The 22,078-nt window shown below is 42.5% G+C and overlaps 1 protein-coding gene across 7 annotated transcripts in view; it reads left to right on the forward strand.

Annotated features, from left to right (window-relative positions):
* LOC106612426 (rho guanine nucleotide exchange factor 12) overlaps positions 1-22,078 on the forward strand; it is an 88,605-nt gene that overhangs the window by 14,161 nt on the left and 52,366 nt on the right. The gene's annotated exons all lie outside the window — the stretch shown is intronic.

Raw genomic sequence — 22,078 nt, forward strand, 5'->3', positions numbered from 1 at the left:
CAAGCTTGTCACACCTGTATTTGGGGAGTTTCTCCCATTATTCTCTGCAGATCCTCTCAAGCTTTGTCAGGTTGGATGGGGAGCGTTGCTGCACAACTATTTTCAGGTCTCTCCAGAGATCGGGTTCAAGTCCGGGCTCTGGCTGGGCCACTCAAGGACATTGAGACTTGTCCCGAAGCCACTCCTGCGTTGTCTTGGCTGTGTGCTTAGGGTCCTTGTCCTGTTGGAAGGTGAACCTTGCCACAGTCTGAGGTCCTGAGCGCTCTGGAGCAGGTTTTCATCAAGGATCTCTCTGTGCTTTGCTCCGTTCGTCTTTGCTGTGCTGCAGAGATGGTTGTCCTTCTGGAAGGTTCTCCCATCTCCACAGAGGAACTGTGGAGCTCTATCAGAGTGACCATCGGGTTCTTGGTCACCTCCCTGACCAAGGCCCTTCTCCCCCGATTGCTCAGTTTGGCTGGGCGGCCAGCTCTAGGAAGAGTCTTGGTGTTTCCAAACTTCTTCCATTTAAGAATGGTGGAGACCACTGTGTTCTCGGGGACATTCAATGCTTCAGAAATGTTTTACCCTTCCCCAGATCTGTGCCTCGACACAATCCTGTCTCGGGGGTATACGGACATGACAATGTTTTTTTCTCTGTCATGCACTGTCAACTGTGGGAACTTATATAGACAGGTGTGTGCTTTTCCAAATCATGTCCAATCAATTGGATATACCACAGGTGGACTCCAATCATCAAGTTGTAGAAACATCAAGGATGATCAATGGAAACCGGATGCACCTGAGCTCAATTTTGAGTCTCATAGCGAAGGGTCTGAATACTTATGTAAATAAGGTATTTCACTGTGTCTAATACGGTTGCAACAATTTCTAAAAACCTGTGTTTGCTTTGTCATTATGGGGTATTTTGTGTAGATTACTGAGGATAAATATATATTTTTTTATCCATTTTCTGTATCGTAACAATGTGGATAAACTCAAGGGGTCTGAATACTTTCCAAAAGCACTTTCCATGGGACTTAAAAAAATACAAAAATACATGCAGTGCTTGACATTAACCTGTTTATCCACTTGTGTTTCAGACAAGGAGATGATTGAAAATGTTGTTTGATGCAAGAAACCACTTTACAAAATAAAATGCATTATTATTCCCATACCATTTTATTATTACAAATTACGCTCTGCCTATTGGTGACAGTCCAGTTCAAAGTGAATGGCACAGATCCATATATGGCAATGTCTATTTGCATAAAGGACAATAGCAGCTTTGATTTTGTTGTTCGTTTGTGTAGAGTATGGGCCTGATTCATGTCTGTCAATGCAATAGAATCCTACTCCAATGCTCTCTGCCTACAAGAAAATATATTGCGTACTTCGTTTTGTTTACGGTATGTTACATTGAAAGTGGCCAATATTGTGTGGATTCGATCACAATTCCGACAGCAGAGTGAAATGTTGATTGTGTTAACTTTCTAGAGTTATCCTCTTTAGTTAAGTGAAGTTCAATCTGGTACTTCTCTGGGCATTCTGATGGGTAATATTAAGTGCATTATGCTGGTGGTGTTAGTGCCAGCCTTTTCTTAGACAGTCCCTAAAGACGTACTTGGTAACTCAAAAGCCGCCTAATGGAATTATATTTTCTCAGACACCGGTGAGTCATTCTCTTCAAGTCAGAACCCAATATTTTAATCGCAGCCCATCCCTTCAGTTAGATCACTTTCTTAGAGTTAGGCTAGTGGAGCTCATAGGCTACAGGAAAAATAAATGCTGCTGCTACCTAGTGCCTACTGTACTGGAAAAACAACCGCTTTATCCATCAAGTTAGTGGAACAAATGAAAGTAAGGACTGGAGAAAATAGTATACCATCTGCTCCAAGTATTTTTCTGTAATCATGTAGCCTAGTATTTTCTCAGCAGTGGGTCGTTGGGAGTTGTTGGGCCAGCAGAGCGAGAGAGACTGGGAGATTCAGATAAATCCAGGCAATACCCCAGGGCTGGTGGTGGAAAGGGGGTAGGGTAGGAGCCCAGGGGTGGGGGTCCACCACCAACACACATCTCACTTTGATGCTGATGGTAGTGGACACATTGCAATCTCTTATTTGCAAAGAAGTGCTGCAGGGCCCAACATTACTTTCACTTCACAAAAGACAGGATCTCAACAATGGAGAGAAGGATATGGAGGAAAGGCAGCGTTGCCAATGTGTCAAGTCTTCACATGTCTGTGCTGTGGTTTCAGAGACCAAGAAGAAGTAGGCCCACTCAAAGCATTGTACTCCCTCAGGACTCGGCATATAATTGTTGTTTTGGCTACTTAGGACTGTCAGCTCTCTGTTTTTACCTGAAGGGTTTAGGAACTTTCATTTTAAATGAAAGCTTCATAGACAGAACATTGCATGTCTTACTTCAGTGGAAGACTCGTTTCCTGACTTGGATGCTCAAAATACAGCAAATCAAAAACTAACTAATGCCAAGGAAGCAGTCTTGCCAGTTAAAGCTCAAACACACTGGTAGGTTTGTCAAATGTTTGCCTGGTGACAGTATTTGCCACCTCTGAACGGTGTCTGCAGTCACTATTTTGTATTCTCACAGCAAAGACCTTGGAAGTCGTTAGCCTTAAAATACTCCAAGCCAGAAGATGGCAGTAGCGTTGTTTGGCAATGCTTATGGTCTAGATTCCAAGCTATCTGCGCTAATGTTGCTATTTTGTAGAAGCCCTTGTTGATATTAGCCAGATGGCCACAGCTAGATGACTACCTAGCAAGATGACAAAGAAACAATATAATTCCTACACATAGTCCCATACCGCCAGTGCCAGTCCATAGTTAAATGTTTATCTAGCTAAAGTAAGCATATTCGCTAGCTAGCACAACATAGCTAACTAGCTGGCTAAAGACACCAAACTCGGCAGCTAACCCAGGCAGCTGTTTCATGGAAATTAAATCACAATGGATTAGCTAGTTAAGTCAATACCAGCTACTAGGGATGCGCAATATATCGGTAAACATATCAGTATCGGCCAATGTCTAGTTTAAAGCCGATGTTAAAAACCGATGTCAAAGCTACCGTGCATACCTATATGACATATTAACTGCACGTAAAATTTTGCGCTACACGTGCAACACAGCATTCCTAACCTAGCCTACAATGTCTGCTGTGTGGCTCGAGCAGTCAACAAGTCGAGCAGTCATTTGAAAGAGTAAGAACATTTCAGCGAGACAACTCACAAGGAAGTAGGGCTCCCGCAAGGCTCTAGTCTTTATAAAGCCAAAAATTTGTCCACCTAGATATCCTGCAATGTCCTGGTAGTTAGGCTGTTGAGAGTGCAATGGCTTTATTGAACAAGTACAGACACATTTACTCGCTGCTAGCGTGATTGTGCAATCTGCGAAACAACACCATTTTTAACATTTTATTTATTTAACCTTTATTTAACTAGGCAAGTCAGTTAAGAACAAATTCTTATTTACAATGACGGCCTACACCGGCCAAACCCTAACCCGGACGACGCTGGGCCAATTGTGCGCCGCCCTATGGGACTCCCAATCACGGGCAGTTGTGATACAGCCTGGAAACTAACCAGGGTCTGTAGTGACGCCTCTAGCGCTGAGATGCAGTGCCTTAGACCGCTGCGCCACTCGGGAGCCACAATAATTGCTACAAAACATGACTCCATTTTTAGATCAGACTGCAGGCTCAATCAACCAATGACGTCATTGCTTGAACTCTTCCGGCATGAAAATTCTGAAATACCGCTATAGTGCATAATTATGTCTGAAACACCTCTCATTAATCAGAACTATGTAGGGAGACTGGAAAGTCACCCTGTATAGTGTCTAGCGGGGAATTTTTCTTTAACACTTAACATCTTATGCAAATATTTAAGGTTAGCTCCAGACAGTCTATGGTGAAGAAATGTCTGTCCCCAAGCCCTGTCAGAAATCCTGATTGGTTTATTGGGGCAGAAAGGGTTCCTTCCCCCTCAGGCTGTGGGAGCTCCCTTTGATGTCATGAAAGGGGTTGTGCCTTAGCTTTCACCCAGCTTTGACCTGTGGCCTATTTTTTATTTATTTTTTACCTTTATTTAACAAGGCAGGTCAGTTAAGAACAAATTCTTATTTTCAATGACAGCCTAGGAACAGTGGGTTAACTGCCTTGTTCAGGGGCAGAGCGACATATTTGTACCTTGTCAGCTCGGGGATTTGAACTTGCAACCTTTCGATTGCTAGTCCAACGCTCTAACCACTAGGCTACCCTACCTCCCCTACCCTGAATAGTAGTCGATCCACTGGCTTTCTTTACTTACTTACCTCTATCGGTAATCAACATGGGATCTTACAGGCAGAAGACAATGGTCACGTCGTCCAAAGACACTTGACTGGCACTTTTCGTTTGTATCGTGACTCCTCTTGACCTATTCACTGAAGCACTGGATCTTGTAGCACATCATATCTTTTAGCCCTGCAGGACCAGTTGCAGCCTATTATATAGCACTATATTTCTTGGAAAGTTGCACTGTGACTCCTCTCTGACATCACAAGTCAACCAATTGCTTTGGCCTAAATGCCCGTAGGTCACATTGATTCTAGGTCACTAATTAGTAAACAACTCCCCTCACCTGGTTGTCTAAAAAAAACCTGCAGACAATACACCCTTCATAGAATGAGTTTGACACCCCTAAAATAAGCCATTTTAGGGGTGTCAAACTCATTCTATGAAGGGTGTAGTGTCTGCAGGTTTTTGTTTTTGCTTCTTTCAATTAAGACCTAGACAACCAGGTGAGGGGAGTTGTTTACTAATTAGTGACCTTAATCAATCAACTGCAAGGGAGAAGCAAAAACTCACACTCGGCCCTCTGTGGAATGAGTTTGACACGTAACATGTATCGTATGTAACCTATATCAACCATATAGAATATCATTTTGTCACCTGTCTGATCAATTAGACATTCCATTATCGACCAGAATTTTTCAAACATAAGCCGTGTGTGTTTGCGGGAGAACTTCTCCCCAGTCAGTGGGAAGAAAGGTGATGTCATAGTTGTGACCACAGTGAAGGACTGTGATTGTAGTGTGTAGTCTGCAACGAGATAGAGAACACATGATGTTTGTCTCTCTCTCCCTCATTGCAGAGCCAAACATGAGTCACTTCTCTCCCTGCCCCTTGGGCCAGCAGCCCTGAGATCATCCATTCACAGCTCTCAGATCAGCAAGTTTGTCAGAACAGAAGGAAGTGCCCTCTTTCACTACAACACCTGTCTGTGCGCTACTACACTCTGTTTTCAGGGCTGCTGGAACCTTCCTTACAATTACAGCTGAAGTTTTAGCCTACACTTTGGCCTGGATGGAAAAGTAGCCATAGGTCTGTATTGCAGCTACCCTTGTGCTGCTAAGTCCTAGTTGTTTGTCAGGCACCCAGTAGTAACGGTTCACCAAACCCACAGTTCGGTACATATTGCGGTTTTGGGGTCTCTCTTTGGTTACGGCACAGCGGGAAAACGAAATGCCAACTGTTTCTGTAGTTCATTTGGCAAAAGACACCATTAAAAAGCACCATATTTGTGCCCCAAGTTAGGGCTGGGCGAAATGGCCAATATATCATGTCACAGTATTTATATATATCTATCTATCTCTGGTGGGATTTGACTTTTTTTAATTTATTTTTTTAAGTTCTACATTTGCTTTATGAGTAGTGCGTCACCCTAGGGTGGCAACACACACAATTTATTTCAATGGGTCTTTCTCCATTCTGATTTGTTATATACTGTTCAATTCAACTTAAACCTAAACTAATTTTCATACATTTGTGCATTACCTGCACTCCATTTCAGGTCATTTCCACACTGCCACGTAGGGCTGCGTGATATGGGCGAACAATCTAGGCCTTATTTGTAACCAAATGTTGCAATTGCGATTTTAGAGCAAAACACATGGTGAACTGTTGGACTCATGCAAATAGAATGATTGTTCTAATTCTATAGTTAGAATATAATAGTGGGCACTTTTGAATACAGTGTTTGATAAGACAACGAATGAAAATACCAGGGAGGAGTTATTGTGACAGGGTAGGAACCAACGTGTTGATAAATATTCCTAGGGTACAGTATAATCTTTAGCTATATTGAATGTCTTCTCTTAGCTACTTCATGTAACTACGTTGTTATTTTTTGTATTCCTCTTTGATTTAGAAATTACTATTGCACAAACAACATGCTGATTTAGAGCTACACCATCACTGGTATTATCAGGCTGTATAGCTAATTACCGTTGCTCCGACTCAGTACATTTATTAGCTAGCTAGCGATTTAGCATTAGCGGCTAACCATTAGCGGTGAACAAGATTTGGGCCCAACATACTAAGAAAAGACAAATTAGCTGTTTGCAGATTTAAGAAACACAAACTAGTAGTGTAATTATAGAATGCTAGTGGATTTATATTAAGAAGCAAAGTGAAAACAGCATCGTTGTCATCAACATTGTTGCATGTGCTGTATTGACCATGCAGACTGAACGCAAGTGTCTAGTGGTTGAGGAACAACAAATGCGTTCCTTGTGTAACGGGGCGGTCTAGGTCTGTGTGGAAAGCTGCATGGAGAGAGATGACTCAAGTAGCCAAGTAAACTATAAAGATGGACGTTACACATTGCGTATCACATTTAACAAACCAAACATTCAAATACTGATATAGAAGGTAAAGTGAAAACCCAAACAGGTCTGTGCATAAATACCGGTATATCATAAAATATGGTATACCGCCCAGTCCTAGCCCAAGTCCAGCTTCTGTGACAGCATTTATGATGTTCCTGCCATTGTCGGTTGTGAGAGGGATTGTTATATTGGGTCTCTCAAGTAGAGGTCTTCACGGACCTGTTCCGAAATGGACCTGGGGCTTTTCTACCTGGACCCGATATGCATAAATATTTTTTTAAATATAGAGACATGTTCCTAACAGACAACTAGACCAGTTTCGTATAGACCTGGTTGGCCCCAGACCGGGTCCGATCAGAGTGAGGGAAGCAGCATCCTGTGCAAAGCTGCGGGAAGTGGGGTGGGGTGGGGTTGCCGGGATTTTATAGCTGGCGGTATGCAGAATTGTTTTTTTTTGCCCGCGCTGAAGACGTCTATATCGGTTGTGCATATTGCGCTTTTAATTCCATAATTTTAATCCCCTTTTCCATTGTTTAGATAATGTCCTAACTTGCTTTGCCACACGGAGGCTCTGTCTGTAGTGCTGCTTTGATGACTTGTGATTGGCCAACAACAACAAGCTACATGGTGCCAGGACAACAACCTCTCCCTCAACAAGATCAAGACAAAGTAGATGATTGTGGACTACAGGAAAAAGAGGACCGAGCACGCCCTCATTCTCATTGACGGGGCTGTAGTGGAGCAGGTTGAGAGCTTCAAGTTCGTTGATGTCCACATCAACAACAAACCTACATGGTCCAAGCCCCTCAAGACAGTTGTGAAGAGGGCACGACAAAGCCTATTCCCACTCAGGAGACTGAAAAGATTTGGCATGGGTCCTCAGATCCTCAAATGGTTCTACAGCTGCACCATCGAGAGCATCCTGACTGGTTGCATCACTGCCTGCTACGGCAACTGCACAGCCTCCGACCGCAAGGCACTACAGAGGGTAGTGCGAACACCCCAGTACATCACTGGGGCCAAGCTTCCTGCCATCGAGGACTTCTATACTAGGCGGTGTCAGGGGAAGGCCCAAAGAATTGTCAAAGAATCCAGACACCCGAGTCATAAACTGTTCTCTCTGCTACTGCACGGCAAGCGGTACCGGAGCGCCAAGTCTAGGTCCAAGAGGCTTCTAAACAGCTTCTACTCCCAAGGAATAAGACTCCTGAACATCTAATCAAATGGCTACCCTGACTATTTGCATTGCCCCTCCTTTACACCACTGCTACTCTCTGTTATCATGTATGCATCGTCACTTTAATTACATATTACCTCAACTAACTAGTGCCCCCGCACATAGACTCTGTACCGGTACCTCCCTGTATATAGTCTCGCTGTTGTTATTTTACTGCTGCTCTTTAATTACTTGTCATTTCTAATTCTTATCCGTATTTTTTTTTAACTGCATTGTTGGTTAGGGGCTCGTAAGTAAGCATTTCACTGTTGTATTCGGCACATGTGACTAATACGATTTGATTTGACTCTGCATAGGCTATTCTCATTGAGCAGTGGCAACATGTTTTATCCAAAACTCTCTGTACATCGCCATTGTAATCTACTGTGATTCAACAATGTTCCCAAATTTAAATTATGGAGGATCCACCTCGCCATTGTTCAGAACTTGTTCCCGGCTGCGCCTCACAAAAGTATGGTTTGAAATGTGCCAGTTAAGATGAGAATTTTGATTACATGTGCATAGCCTATGTTTCTTTTCCCCAGCTCAGATTTACTCAAGAAGCAATGGTATACAACAGAGTGTAGGCATTGCCTATATGCCTAGTGTTTATATTTGTGAAAATATTTGTTTTATGTAGGGGTGAACGATATATCGGAATCGATGTCTAGTTTAACACCGATGTGCAAAACCGATGTCAAAGCTGACGTGCATACCTATATAACGTAGGTACATGCCATAATGACGGCACATAAAATTTTGCGCTACACGTGCAACACAGCATTCCTAACCTAGCCCAAAATGTCTGCTGTGTGGCTCGAGCAGTCAACAAGTCGAGCAGTCATTTGAAAGAGTAAGAACATTTCAGCGAAATCCATTAAAGCCAAGATAATGGAATTCATTGCCCTTGACAATCAACCGTTCTCTGTTGTGGGTGATGTTGGCTTTCGCCGACTGGTCGAGCACCGGTACACACTACCAAGTGCGCTATTTTTCCAGATGTTGCCCTACTGGAGTTACACAGTAATAGCGTCACTGCTATTAGCTTCAAGACATACATACTATGGAATGCCGTTTGGGTCTTTGTGTGTCAAAAAAGATACAGTAGCACTGTCAAAGCTGTACAAAAAGTCTGCAAACACCTGCCACGAACGATGTGGTTACAATACCGCGTTGGTAATAAAGCATAATTTGTTCGACCGCAACTTCTGGGGTAGATATCTTTAGCTTGGTATCTAGCTAGCACCAATACAACCAGCCTGAAAACAATGACCAGTAGAAACTGCAGTCATTTTCATTATTCTTAGCAATAATTTAGGATTCCCTGTAAGTGTTGTTGTTCGCCTATTGAAATTGAACTTTAGTTCATGAAAATAAATAGCTAGCCAGCTACTTAACCCTTTTGCCCAAAGCTAATGTTATAAGCAGCCAGCTACCTTCATCTGGCTACTGAGGCTCGACCGGACTTGGTTATGTGTTGTGAAGCTAGCCACAATAAGGATTTGGCACGATAGTGGAATTTGCGGTTTGCCTTCAGAATTTCAGTATGTTGTTGACAGTGATGCAAATTTATAAAAATAGTACTTTTATTTTGAAGGCTAATCGCAAAGTCTACTATTGTGGCTAGATGACACCTAGCTATGTAGTTAGCTAGCTAACTATAGCTACTGAAACAGATTGTCGTTTCGCTATGTTTTTGAGGAAGAACATAGTTTGCATCCATGAGCTAGCTTTTTATTATGACCAGCACTGTAGGTGCGTGAGACAACTTTACCAGCATCATAGCATACGTATCGTTGTGACATGAAATACAAGTGAGTGTAATCAATGTGTAGTAACTTTTATTTCAAATGTTTTAACCAGGTAGGCTAGTTGAGAACAAGTTCTCATTTACAACTGCGACCTGGTCAAGATGAAGCAAAGCAGTGCAACACAAACAACAACACAGAGTTACACATGGAATAAACAAACATACAGTCAATAATATAGTAGAAAAATAAGGCTATATACAATGTGAGCAAATGAGGTGAGATAAGGGAGGTAAAGGCAAAAAAAAGGCCATGGTGGCAAAGTAAATACAATATAGCAAGTAAAACACTGGAATGGTAGATTTGTAGTTGAAGAAAGTGCAAAGTAGAAATAGAAATAATGGGGTGCAAAGGAGCAAAATAAATAAATACAGTTGGGGAAGAGGTAGTTGTTTGGGCTAAATTATGGATCGGCTATGTGCAGTGATCTGTGAGCTGCTCTGACAGCTGGTGCTTAATAATAGTGAGGGAGATATGAGTCTCCAGCTTCAGTGATTTAAAAAAAAAATTGTTGTTGTTTGCAGTTCGTTCCAGTCATTGGCAGCAGAGAACTGGAAGGAAAGGCGGCCAAAGGAGGAGTTGGCTTTGGGGGTGACCAGTGAAATATACCTGCTGGAGCAAGTGCTACGGGTGGGTGCTGCTATGGTGACCAGTGAGCTGAGATAAGGCGGGGCTTTACCTAGCAAAGACTTAAAGATGACCTGGAGCCAGTGGGTTTGGCGACGAGTATGAAGCGAGGGCCAGCCAACGAGAGCATACAGGTCGCAGTGGTGGGTAGTATATGGGGCTTTGGTGACAAAACGGATGGCACTGTGATAGACTACATCCAGTTTGCTGAGAAGAGTGTTAGAGGCTATTTTGTAAATGCCATCGAAGTCGAGGATCGGTAGGATAGTCAGTTTTACGAGGGTATGTTTGGCAGCATTAGTGAAGGATGCTTTTTTGCAAAATAGGAAGCTGATTCTAGATTTAATTTTGGATTGGAGATGCTTAATGTGAGTCTGGAAGGAGAGTTTACAGTCTAACCAGACACCTAGGTATTTGTAGTTGTCCACATATTCTAAGTCAGAACCGTCTAGAGTAGTGATGCTAGATGGGCGGGCAGGTGCGGGCAGCGATTGGTTGAAGAGCATGCATTTAGTTTTACTTGCATTTAAGAGCAGTTGGAGGCCACGGAATGAGAGTTCTATGGCATTGAAGCTCGTCTGGAGGTTAGTTAACACAGTGTCCAAAGAGGGGCCAGAAGTATACAGAATGGTGTCGTCTGCGTAGAGATGGATCAGAGAATCACCAGCAGCAAGAGCGACATCATTGATGTATACAGAGAAAAGAGTCGGCCCGAGGTTTGAACCCTGTGGCACCCCCATAGAGACTGCCAGAGGTCCGGACAACAGGCCCTCCGATTTGACACACTGAACTCTGTCTGAGAAGTAGTTGGTGAACCAGGCGAGGCAGTCATTTGAGAAACCAAGGCTGTTGAGTCTGCAAATAAGAATGTGGTGATTGACAGTCGAAAGCCTTGGCCAGGTCGATGAATACAGTTGCACAGTATTGTCTCTATCGATGGCGGTTATGATATCGTTTAGGACCTTGAGCGTGGCTGAGGTGCACCCATGACCAGCTCGGAAACCAGATTGAATAGCGGAGAAGGTACGTTGGGATTCGAATTGGTCGGTGATCTGTTTGTTAACTTGGCTTTCGAAGACCTTAAAGGCAGGGTAAGGGTAGATATAGGTCTGTAGCAGTTTGGGTCTAGAGTGTCTCCCCCTTTGAAGAGGGGGATGACCACGGCAGCTTTCCAATCTAAAGGAGACGATACGAAAGAGGTTGAACAGGCTAGTAATAGGGGTTGCAACAATTTTGGCAGATAATTTTAGAAAGAGGGGGTCCAGATTGTCTAGCCCGGCTGATTTGTAGGGGTCCAGATTTTGCAGCTCTTTCAGAACATCAGCTATCTGGATTTGGGTGAAGGAGAAATTAGGGAGGCTTGGGCAAGTTGCTGTGGGGGGTCGCAGGGCTGTTGACCGGGGTAGGGGTAGCCAGGTGGAAAGCATGGCCAGCCGTAGAAAAATGCTTGGCCAGCCGTAGAAAAATGCTTATTGAAATTCTCAATTTATCGGTGGTGATAGTGTTTCCTAGCCTCAGTGCAGTGGGCAGCTGGGAGGAGATGCTCTTATTCTCCATGGACTTTTTTGAGTTTGTGCTACAGGATGCAAATTTGTGTTTGAGAAAGTTGCACATCGTGTGGGCTATTCGATGCTAATGCAGTACGCCACTGGATGTTTTTGTGCTGGTCAAGGCAGTCAGGTCTGGAGTGAACCAAGGGCTATATCTGTTCCTGGGTCATTTTTTATTTTGAATGGGGCATGCTTATTTAAGATGGTGAGGAAAGCACTTTAAAAGAATAACCAGGCATCCTCTACTGACGGAATGAGGTCAATATCCTTCCAGGATTCCCGGGCCAGGTCGATTTTAGAAAGGCCTGCTCGCTGAAGTGTTTTAGGGAGCGTTTGACAGTGATGAGGGGTGGACGTTTGACCACAGACCCATTACGGACTCAGGCAGTGATCGCTGAGATCTTGGTTGAAGACAGCAGAGGTGTATTTGGAGGGCAGGTTGGTTAGGATGATATCTGAGGGTGCCCGTGTTTACGGATTTGGGGTTGTACCTGGTAGGTTCATTGATCATTTGGGTGAGATTGTGGGATGGCTGGGGTGTTAAGCATATCCCAGTTTGGGTCACCTAACAGCACGAGATCTGAAGATATATGGTGGGCAATCAATTCAGATATGGTGTCCAGGGCACAGCTGGGGGCAGAAGGTGGTCTATAGCAAGTGGCAACGGTGAGACACTTGTTTCTGGAAAGGTGGATTTTTAAAAGTAGAATCTCGAATTGTTTGGGAACAGACCTGGATAGTAAGACAGATCTCTGCAGGCTATCTCTGCAGTAGATTGCAACTCCGCCCCCTTTGGCAGTTCTATCTTGTTGGTAACTCTGTAACTATGAGCGCGTTAAATTATTATGTGATGTGAAGTCATTCAGGTCCTGATTGGTCAACAAGCTTATTTGACAGGTCAAATAGTGTTATCCACTGGTCGTTGTTTTCTTTTTTGACACGCAAAGACCCAAACGGCGTTCCATAGCAAAGACCCAAACGGTCCATAGAAATCCTGGTTGAGAATGAAACAAGTGAACAAATGAACAACAAAACAGCACAGCAGGTAAGTGACAGAAATAGGCCTTTGATTATGTTTTACTGGTAATGGGGACATACGTAAATGTCAACAAAGGTTTTTGATGTGTGTGTGACATTTTAACTAGGCAAGTCAGTTAACCTGTTGGGGATAGGGGGCAGTATTTGCACGGCCGGATAAATAACGTCCCCGATTTTAATCTGGTTACTACTCCTGCACAGTAACTACAATATGCATATAATTGTTTGATTTGGATAGAAAACACCCTAAAGTTTCTAAAACTGTTTGAATGGTGTCTGTGAGTATAACAGAACTCATTTGGCAGTCCAAACAGGAAGCGCTCTCTCTGACCATTTCATGGCCTTATTGATCATCTCTAACAAAAACAGGGGATCTCTGGCATGATGTGACATTTTCTAACGCTCCCATAGGCTCTCAGAAGGCGCCAGAAAGCTGAATCGTGGCTTTGCAGTCCATGGCTGAAAAACATTAGCTTATTTTGTAAGTGGCCGATCTGAGGACAATGGGACGGGGCGCGCGTGCCCGAGTCGACTCAATGTTTACTTTCTCTCTCTTTGAACGAAAACCACCACTCCCGGTCGGAATATTATCGCTTTTTTACGAGAAAAATGGCATAAAAATTGATTTTAAACAGCGGTTGACATGCTTCGAAGTACGGTAATGGAATATTTAGACATTTTTTGTCACGAAATGCGTCGTGCGCGTGACCCTTATTTACACTTCGGATAGTGTCTTGAACGCACAAACAAAACGCCGCTATTTGGATATAACTATGGATTATTTGGGACCAAACCAACATTTGTTATTGAAGTAGAAGTCCTGGGAGTGCATTCTGACGAAGAACACCAAAGGTAATAACATTTTTCTTATAGTAAATCTGACTTTGGTGAGTGCTAAACTTGCTGGGTGTCTAAATAGCTAGCCCTGTGATGCCGGGCTATCTACTCAGAATATTGCAAAATGTGCTTTCACCGAAAAGCTATTTTAAAATCGGACATAGCGAGTGCATATAGGAGTTCTGTATCTATAACTCTTAAGAGAATTATGTTTTTTGTGAATGTTTATCGTGAGTAATTTAGTCAATTCAACGGAAGTATTCGGTGGGAATGCTAGTCACATGCTAGTCACATGCTAATGTAAAAAGCTGGTTTTTGATATAAATATGAACTTGATTGAACAAAACATGCATGTATTGTATAACATAATGTCCTAGGTGTGTCATCTGATGAAGATCATGAAAGGTTAGTGCTGCATTTAGCTGTGGTTTGGGTTTATGTGACATTATATGCTAGCTTGAAAAATGGGTGTCTGATTATTTCTGGCTTGGTACTCTGCTGACATAATCTAATGTTTTGCTTTCGTTGTAAAGCCTTTTTGAAATCGGACAGTGTGGTTAGATTAACGAGAGTCTTGTCTTTAAAATGGTGTAAAATAGTCATATGTTTGAGAAATTGAAGTAATAGCATTTCTAAGGTATTTGAATATCGCGCCACAGGATTACACTGGCTATTGAGTAGGTGGCAAGCGTCCCACCTAGCCCATAGAGGTTGACCTCTCGGGTATGTGGGACGAAATCGTCCCACCTAGTCAACAGCCAGTGGAATCGAGTGGCGCGATATTCTAAAACCTTAAAAATGCTATTACTTCAATTTCTACTGTTTTTCAGCCAGGGACTGCAGAGTCATCATTCAACGTTCTGGTGCCTTCTGAGAGCCTATGGGAGCCTTAGAAAATGTCACGTTACAGCAGAGATCCTCTGTTTTCGATAAAGAGGCTATAGAAGGCCAAGAAATGGTCAGAGAGGGCACTTCCTGTACAGAATCTTCTCAGGTTTTGGCCTGCCATATGAGTTCTGTTTTACTCACAGACACCATTCAAACAGTTTTAGAAACTTTAGTGTTTTCTAACCAAATCAAACAATTATATGCTTATTCTAGTTTCTGGGCAGGAGTAATAACCGGATTAAATCGGGTACGTTTTTTTTATCCGGACGTGAAAATACTGCACCCTACCCTAGAGAGGTTAAGAACAAATTCTTCTTTACAATGATGGCCTACCCAGCCAAACTCGGACGACGCTGGGCCAGTTATGTGCCGCCCTATGTGACTCCCAATCACGGCCGGATTTGATGCTGCCTGGATTCTAACCAGGGACTGTAGTGACGCCTCTTGCACTTAGATGCCGTGCCTTAGACCGCTGTGTGTGTGTGTGTGTGTGTGTGTGTGTGTGTGTGTGTGTGTGTGTGTGTGTGTGTGTGTGTGTGTGTGTTAACTATTTAGCTGTACTAGAATGCTTAAAAGGCCGCAATTTTTTTTATATCGGTTATCGGTATGTTTTTTTGGGGCAAGGAAAATATTTAATATCGGTATCGGCCAAAAATGTAATATCGGTGCATCACAAGTTTTATGTGTTCATTCAGATGCACAGTGCTGACCGAACCGAGGTTCCTGTACCAAACGGTTAGGTACATTTACTTGTACCATTACACCCCTAGTGATACGCTGAAAGGTTCAAAACTGGAGATGTTTTGTGTTTTTAGCTTAACTCCATTACTACATTTAGTTGATAGTTGTTTATTGGTTAGACTGTAGCAAAGATGCTCAATTTATATTAACAAGATATTCAAGTGATCACTCTTAACAATGAAAAATACATGTCCTCAAAGATGGAAGGCAGTCGTGAGGATGCGAGATCAGGTGGGACCATTCTAGCCAATGTGTGGGCAGATATGTGTGTGAACAGGCCATAGAGATGAATAGAGAACCTATCTTTGTATCTCTACCATTTTATAGTCTCTGACAGCTAGGGCAGCATCATTGAAGCACTTATTTTAAAGTATTATTTTTCTTCCTCATTGGCTGATTGCACCCAACTCATAGGAATCCCCACTGAGATGACTACTTTAAAATGGTGGAAGCCCTTAATGGTCGAAGCAATCTATCGATCTCTATGACAACAGGCGCTAAAATATAAAGTTGGTTTTGGGTAAGTTGCCGAAATGCCACGTGCGTCCACTTACAGTGTATTCGGAAAACATTCTTACCCCTTGACTTTTTCCATGTTTTGTTACATTACAGCCTTTGATTAAAAATGTATTAAAAAAACAAAATCCTCATCAATCTACACACAATACTCCATAATGACAAAGCAAAACGAGGTTTTTAGAAATTTTTGCTAATTTATTAAAAATAATAATAATACTCAGTGCGATGTTGAAGCAACTTTAGCAGCGATTACAGCCTTGAGTCTTCTTGGGTATGACACTACAAGCTTGGCATACCTGTATTTGGGGAGTTTCTACCGTTCTTCGCTGCAGATCCTCTCAAGCTCTGTTAGGTTGGATGGGGAGCGTCGCTGCACAGCTATTTTCAGATTGGGTTCAAGTCCGGGCTCTGGCTGGGCCACTCAAGGACATTCAGAGACCTGTCCCTTAGCCACCGTACATTGTCTTGGCTGTGAGCTTAGTGTTGTTGTCCTGTTGGAAGGTGAACCTTCTCCCCAGTCTGAGGTTCTGAAGGATCTGGAGCAGATTTTCAACAATAAAGAATCTCTTTATACTTTGCTCCGTTCATCTTTCCCTCAATCCTGACTAGTCTCCCAGTCCCTGTCGCTGAAAAACATCCCCACAGCATGATGCTGCCACCCATTTTTTTTTTTTTAACTGTCTTCTCTAGTGATGGTGCCAGGTTTCCTCCAGACGTGACACTTGGCATTCAGGCCAAAGAGTTCAATCTTGGTTTCATCAGACCAGAGAATCTTGTTTCTCAGGGTCTGAGTTCTTTAGGGGCCTTTTGGCAAACTCCAAACAGGATGTCGTGCATTTTTTTATTGAGAAGTGGCTTCCGTCTGGCTGCTCTACCATAAAGGCCTGATTCGTGGAGTGTTGCAGAGATGGTTGTCCTTCCGGAAGGTTCTCGGGTCTCCATAGAGGAACTCTTGAGCTCTGTCAGAGTGACCATCGGGTTCTTGGTCACCTCCCTGACCAAGGCCCTTCTCCCCCGATTGCTCAGTTTGGCCGGGCAGCCAGCTCTAGGATGAGTCTTGGTGGTTCCAAACTTTTTGTTTAATTTATAAATGTTTTAATAAATCTATTTTTATTGGTCACATACATGTGATTTAGCAGATGTTATTGCAGGTGTAGCAAATGCTTGTGGAGGCTGTGTTAAGGCTGTAACTTAACAAAATGTGGAAAAAGCAAAAGGTTCTGAATACTTTCAGATGGCACTCATAACAACCTAAACATTGCAAAATGTCTATTAGATCAAATAAGTCTGACGTTGTAAATCAACTACTTTTTTAAAGAATTTTGACACTCATTGACCTCCATACAAAAATTCCTCACTTAGTGTATAGCTTTTGGGCAGATTGAAACCTCTCGTTTTGCCTCTTCCTCTCTGACAGTTACTAGTAGCTACATCAAGGGAAAAGCGAAAACTCCAGGTTTTCCTTTTCCTCTGAACCAGGGTAACAGCATTGAAGTTCCTCTCACAGTTCACCGTTTTCTATTCCTCCGTCCCCTCTCTTGTCAAAAGTCCTCTTCAGTTTGGGGTGTCCCTGATCCAGGCCCTCTTGGCCCATTCCACCACAGTTTTCCAAGAAAACACAAAACCTCAATTGAGTATTCAAGCCTGGCCCGCCTTTAAAGCTTTTCCCATTTCCCCACCCTGTTCTCTGCTGCTCGCTCTAATTCCTCCCACTTTGCCCTCGCCTCCTCTTCTTCCAATGCGAGTCCCAGTATGGGCATCTATAGCTGGGTGTTTTGTGAAGACTCTGCCCGCCGGCCTCACACTGCAGTGAGAAAAAAGCCTGGCAAAAACATCCAGGGACATTCAGGCAGAAGGCCCATGAGTTCACAAGACATTTGTCTTTGGAATACTTTCCAGGACTCTAACACTGAACTTTTTTACACATGTGCGGCCAAGTTGAAAAATGTAGGAGTACAATAAAATAAATGTAGGAGCACAATTACAAATATTTTACACAACAAGACATTTTCTTGGTAGTAATGACTGTCATTAATCTGCGCTCAGTGTATTCTCCATGGCAATCAGAGGCTGCGGTACACTGAAGTAATCTATCATCTGGGTGATTATTATTTTAATTTTTTTATATATACATTTTTATTTTTTTATGGATGCGCTGGTGCTCCTAAATATAAAATTCCTGGTCACACAGCTAAATCTTTTGCCGCATATACGAATAAAATGGTCGCACTGTAGAGCCTTGCTTTCTTGAAATACAGCCCAATATCTTTATATAGCATTCAGGAAGTCTTCTAGCAAATACTTGTGCTCAGTGATGATGAATGTTGGTTTTCAAAGTTAGCAGATATTGGTACCATATAGGCGACCAGATTTCCATAATGAATCATTTCATTTTGAGTGCGAATGCTCTTAGTGTTCTTTCCATTTCTCCTATGATTCACTGAGGGAGAGAACAACACATCGTCAAGCTATGATTATAAGTCCCTGGGTTTAACCTCATTGAGGTTGTTTGTGCTTACTTTTCCATTTCTCCTCTGGCATTTTGAGGGAGTTGCAGGCAGCCGTCTCTGGAACTTATTACAGTCTGAGAACATTTCATAAATGGTCCATTCAGCTTGTCATTGCCTCGCTGAATGGGATTCAGTGTCGCTAGAAAAGAGATTTAATATGGCTAGTTGGTGAGACAGATGTCCCATACGGTCGACATTCACTCTTACAAACCACAATACTAAATTTGGTCTCACTTTAGTATTGATGGAGAGGAACTGGAACTTTGGAACTTCAGCCTACTAGTTCACCATCAGTCGTCAGCTTGATGCGTAAATCAATTTGAATTGGATCACTTTTTGACGGCACCCCATTTTGATTTGAACGAGACCTTCCATACATATTTTTCCATTGTCGAAATGCCCAGAATGTGACTTTTTGGACTTGAGAAATAAAGGTGCTTAAAGTTCAGCTAGTTTGCATACCCTACCATACCATGAGACATCCATGTGTTCATCACTGGAAAAGATAAACGGTTGAGATTGATATTATTTAAAAGCTTACAAACAGGATTGTCAAACTATTTAATAATCGATTGAAAATGCATGTTTTTCTTAATAAAAATTGGCATTTAACCTTCAACGTCAATTATCTAAAAATGTATTTACCCTTATGTATTTGTACCCCATCACCCCTTTTATGAGACAGTACCAATGATTTAGCCTACTTAATCAGCCTAGACTTGTTTAGTCAAGAGGTAGCCTCATTATTATATTGAGTTATATTCAGCTTACCCAAGTCATTCCTAAGTAGTTTTTTTTTAGGCTTCATTGTTTGAAAACCGTGATTTCAGTGTATTCTTTCTGAGACCCGTATTCATCAGAATACGTTGTACCCTCAGACTGGGGGAACACCCTAAATCTTAACTAGAGCCCTATAAAATCTGCGATAGGGAAAACACGGACGGAATCCGAACATTAAAATGGAATTCAACAAGATACCACCCTGCATCCCACTGCTGTCTTGCCACTGAAGCTAAGTGGAGTTGGTCCCTGGATTGGAGACGAGATGCTGCTGGAAGTGGTATTGGAGGGCCAGTAGGAGGCACTCTTTCCTCTGATCTCAAAATGAAAAAAGATCACCCATCTTTCGGATGGGATGTTAAACGGGTGTCCTGACTCTTTGGTCACTAAAGATCCCATGGCATTTATCGTAAGAGTAGGGGTGTTAACCCTGGTGTCCTTGCTAAATTCCCAATCTGGCCCTCATAGCATCATGGCCACCTAACCATCCCCAGCTTCCAATTGGCTCATTCATCCCCCTCCCCCCTTAACTATTCTCCAGGTTGTTGCTGTAAATTAGAATGTGTTCTCAGTCAACTTACCTGGTAAAATAAGCGTTAAATAAAACATTTTTAAATAAATACAATTTGAACTTAGGGAATCAACAAAATGTATTGAAAAGTAATTCATTTGACCATCCTGACTAGTCTCCCAGTCCCTGCCGCTGAAAAGCATCCCCACAGCATGATACTGCCACCCCAATGCTTCACTGTAGGGACGGTGCCAGGTTTCCTCCGTCACGCTTGGTATTCAGGCCAAAGAGTTCAATTTTGGTTTCATCAGACCAGAGAATCATGTTTCTTATGGTTTGAGAGTCCTTTAGGTGCCTTTTGGCAAACTCCAAGCGGGCTGTCATGTGCCTTTTACTGAGGAGTGGTTTCCGTCTGGCCACTCTACCATAAAGACCTGATTGGTGGGGTGCTGCAGAGATGGTTGTCCTTCTGGAAGGTTCTCCCATCTCCACAGAGGAACGCTGAAGCACTGTTAGTGACCATCAGTGACCTCCCCGATTCCTCAGTTTGGCCTGGCGGCCAGCTCTAGAGTCTTGGTGGTTCCAAACTTCTTCCATTTAAGAATGATGGAGGCCACTGTGTTCTTTGGGACATTCAATGCTGCAGAAATGTTTTGGTACCCTTCCCCAGATCTGTGCCTCGACACAATCCTGTCTTTGAGCGCTACGGACAATTCCTTCAACCTCATGGCTTGGTTTTTGGTCTGACATGCACTGTCAACTGTGGGACCTCGTATAGATGGGTGTGTTCCTTTCCAAATCATGTCCAATCAAATGAAATTTCCACAGGTGGACTCCAGTTAGGTTGTATAAACATCTCAAGGATGATCAATGGAAACAGGATGCACCTGAGCTCAATTTCGAGTCCCATAGCAAAGGGTCTGAATACTTATTTTAATAAGGTATTTCTGTCATTTATTTGTAATAAATTTGCACACATTTTGAAACCTGTTTTTGCTTTGTCATTGTGTGTAAGTCTAAATGTGGGGGAAAAATTTGGAAAAAGGGAATGGGTTAGAATACTTTCCTAATGCACTGTATCACAGATAAACAGAAAACTAATGAGATATAGCTGTGTTTTCATCTAAGTAGGGGATATGACTAGCTAGTGAAGTAATAGCTATTCACTCAATTTTCCTTCACAGCACCCCTCTTTTGACTGGCTAGCAAGGGACACAATCTATTCACTGGCCAGTTTGTTTTTAGCTCAAATACCTAATGACAAATGCATTTTATTTTGTACAGTTATCAAAGAAAACATGAACATCAAAAGTTGGTCATAACCTGTCAGATTGAGTAGGGGAGGGGCGCCTTCCTGTGGCAGCGTCAAATGAACCATTTTTATTCATATATATATATATATATATTAGGTTACCATTTCTACATTAATGATATATATCTCATTAATGCAGAAATGGTAACATATCAAGAGGGGTTTTATGAAAAAATTTGTGATTGTAGCGCAGAGATATTGACGTGACAACCATCAGAAACATGTTTCTGATTTTTTTTAATGGGCGGCTGGAAGGGGTTAAATGTTAACTACAAAGTAGCCTATGCTTAGACCTGGCAGAATGATATCATGATTATTTGCATCGATCCAGTGGGTATTTGTTTTGCGAACTCTACCATCACATATATGCTATGAAAAACACTGCTAAATAAAAAAAATTCCCAGACCTCAAAAGGGATCTACTGATAGCATTGTTAAGCATTGTTGTGGACTGAAATGATCAAAATTGGTGCTATTGAGAGCGAAAACCTGAAAAATCTGGGGGAAATCTGGGAAAACAAAGTGGGGGGGGGTTACGGAATCAGGCAAAAAAAAATACCTTTTTTAGTTATTAAACCTTTTTATTTAACTTGGCAAGTCAGTTAAGATAATTCTTATGTATAATGACTGCTGCCTACACCGGCCAAACCCAGGCAACGCTGGGCCAATTGTGCGCCGCCCAATGGGACTCCCAATCACGGCCGGTTGTGATACGTTTATCACTCAGGAAACGGGAGCTCTGCCAGCAGTGCTCAATGTTTCTGGGAATCTGTCCCTATTTTCAGCCTCGGGCCTGGTGAGGTTAGCTTTTCCCCAAGTCTGGGTCAGTACCCTTGTTTAAGGAAAATAAGAGGGGAAAACGACATCATATGGATGCATCCGTTCTCTGGCCTGTTGTTTTTTTTCATCCTTCATGGGCTAGCCTATTCATTCATTTGGGTTCTAAAAGTTTAGCATTAAAATTGTTAGCATTGGTACATAGTTACCAATGCTAATCCACACATTGGCCAGCAAAGATCAATGACATTTCCTCCATCAGTTGGTTACCCATGAGAAGTCTCAAGCTCCTGGAATGTGCTTCCTTATTGATGTAATGGAGC

The sequence above is a fragment of the Salmo salar genome, chromosome ssa09, assembly GCF_905237065.1.
Source record: "Salmo salar chromosome ssa09, Ssal_v3.1, whole genome shotgun sequence".
In the NCBI taxonomy this organism is placed as follows: domain Eukaryota; kingdom Metazoa; phylum Chordata; class Actinopteri; order Salmoniformes; family Salmonidae; genus Salmo; species Salmo salar.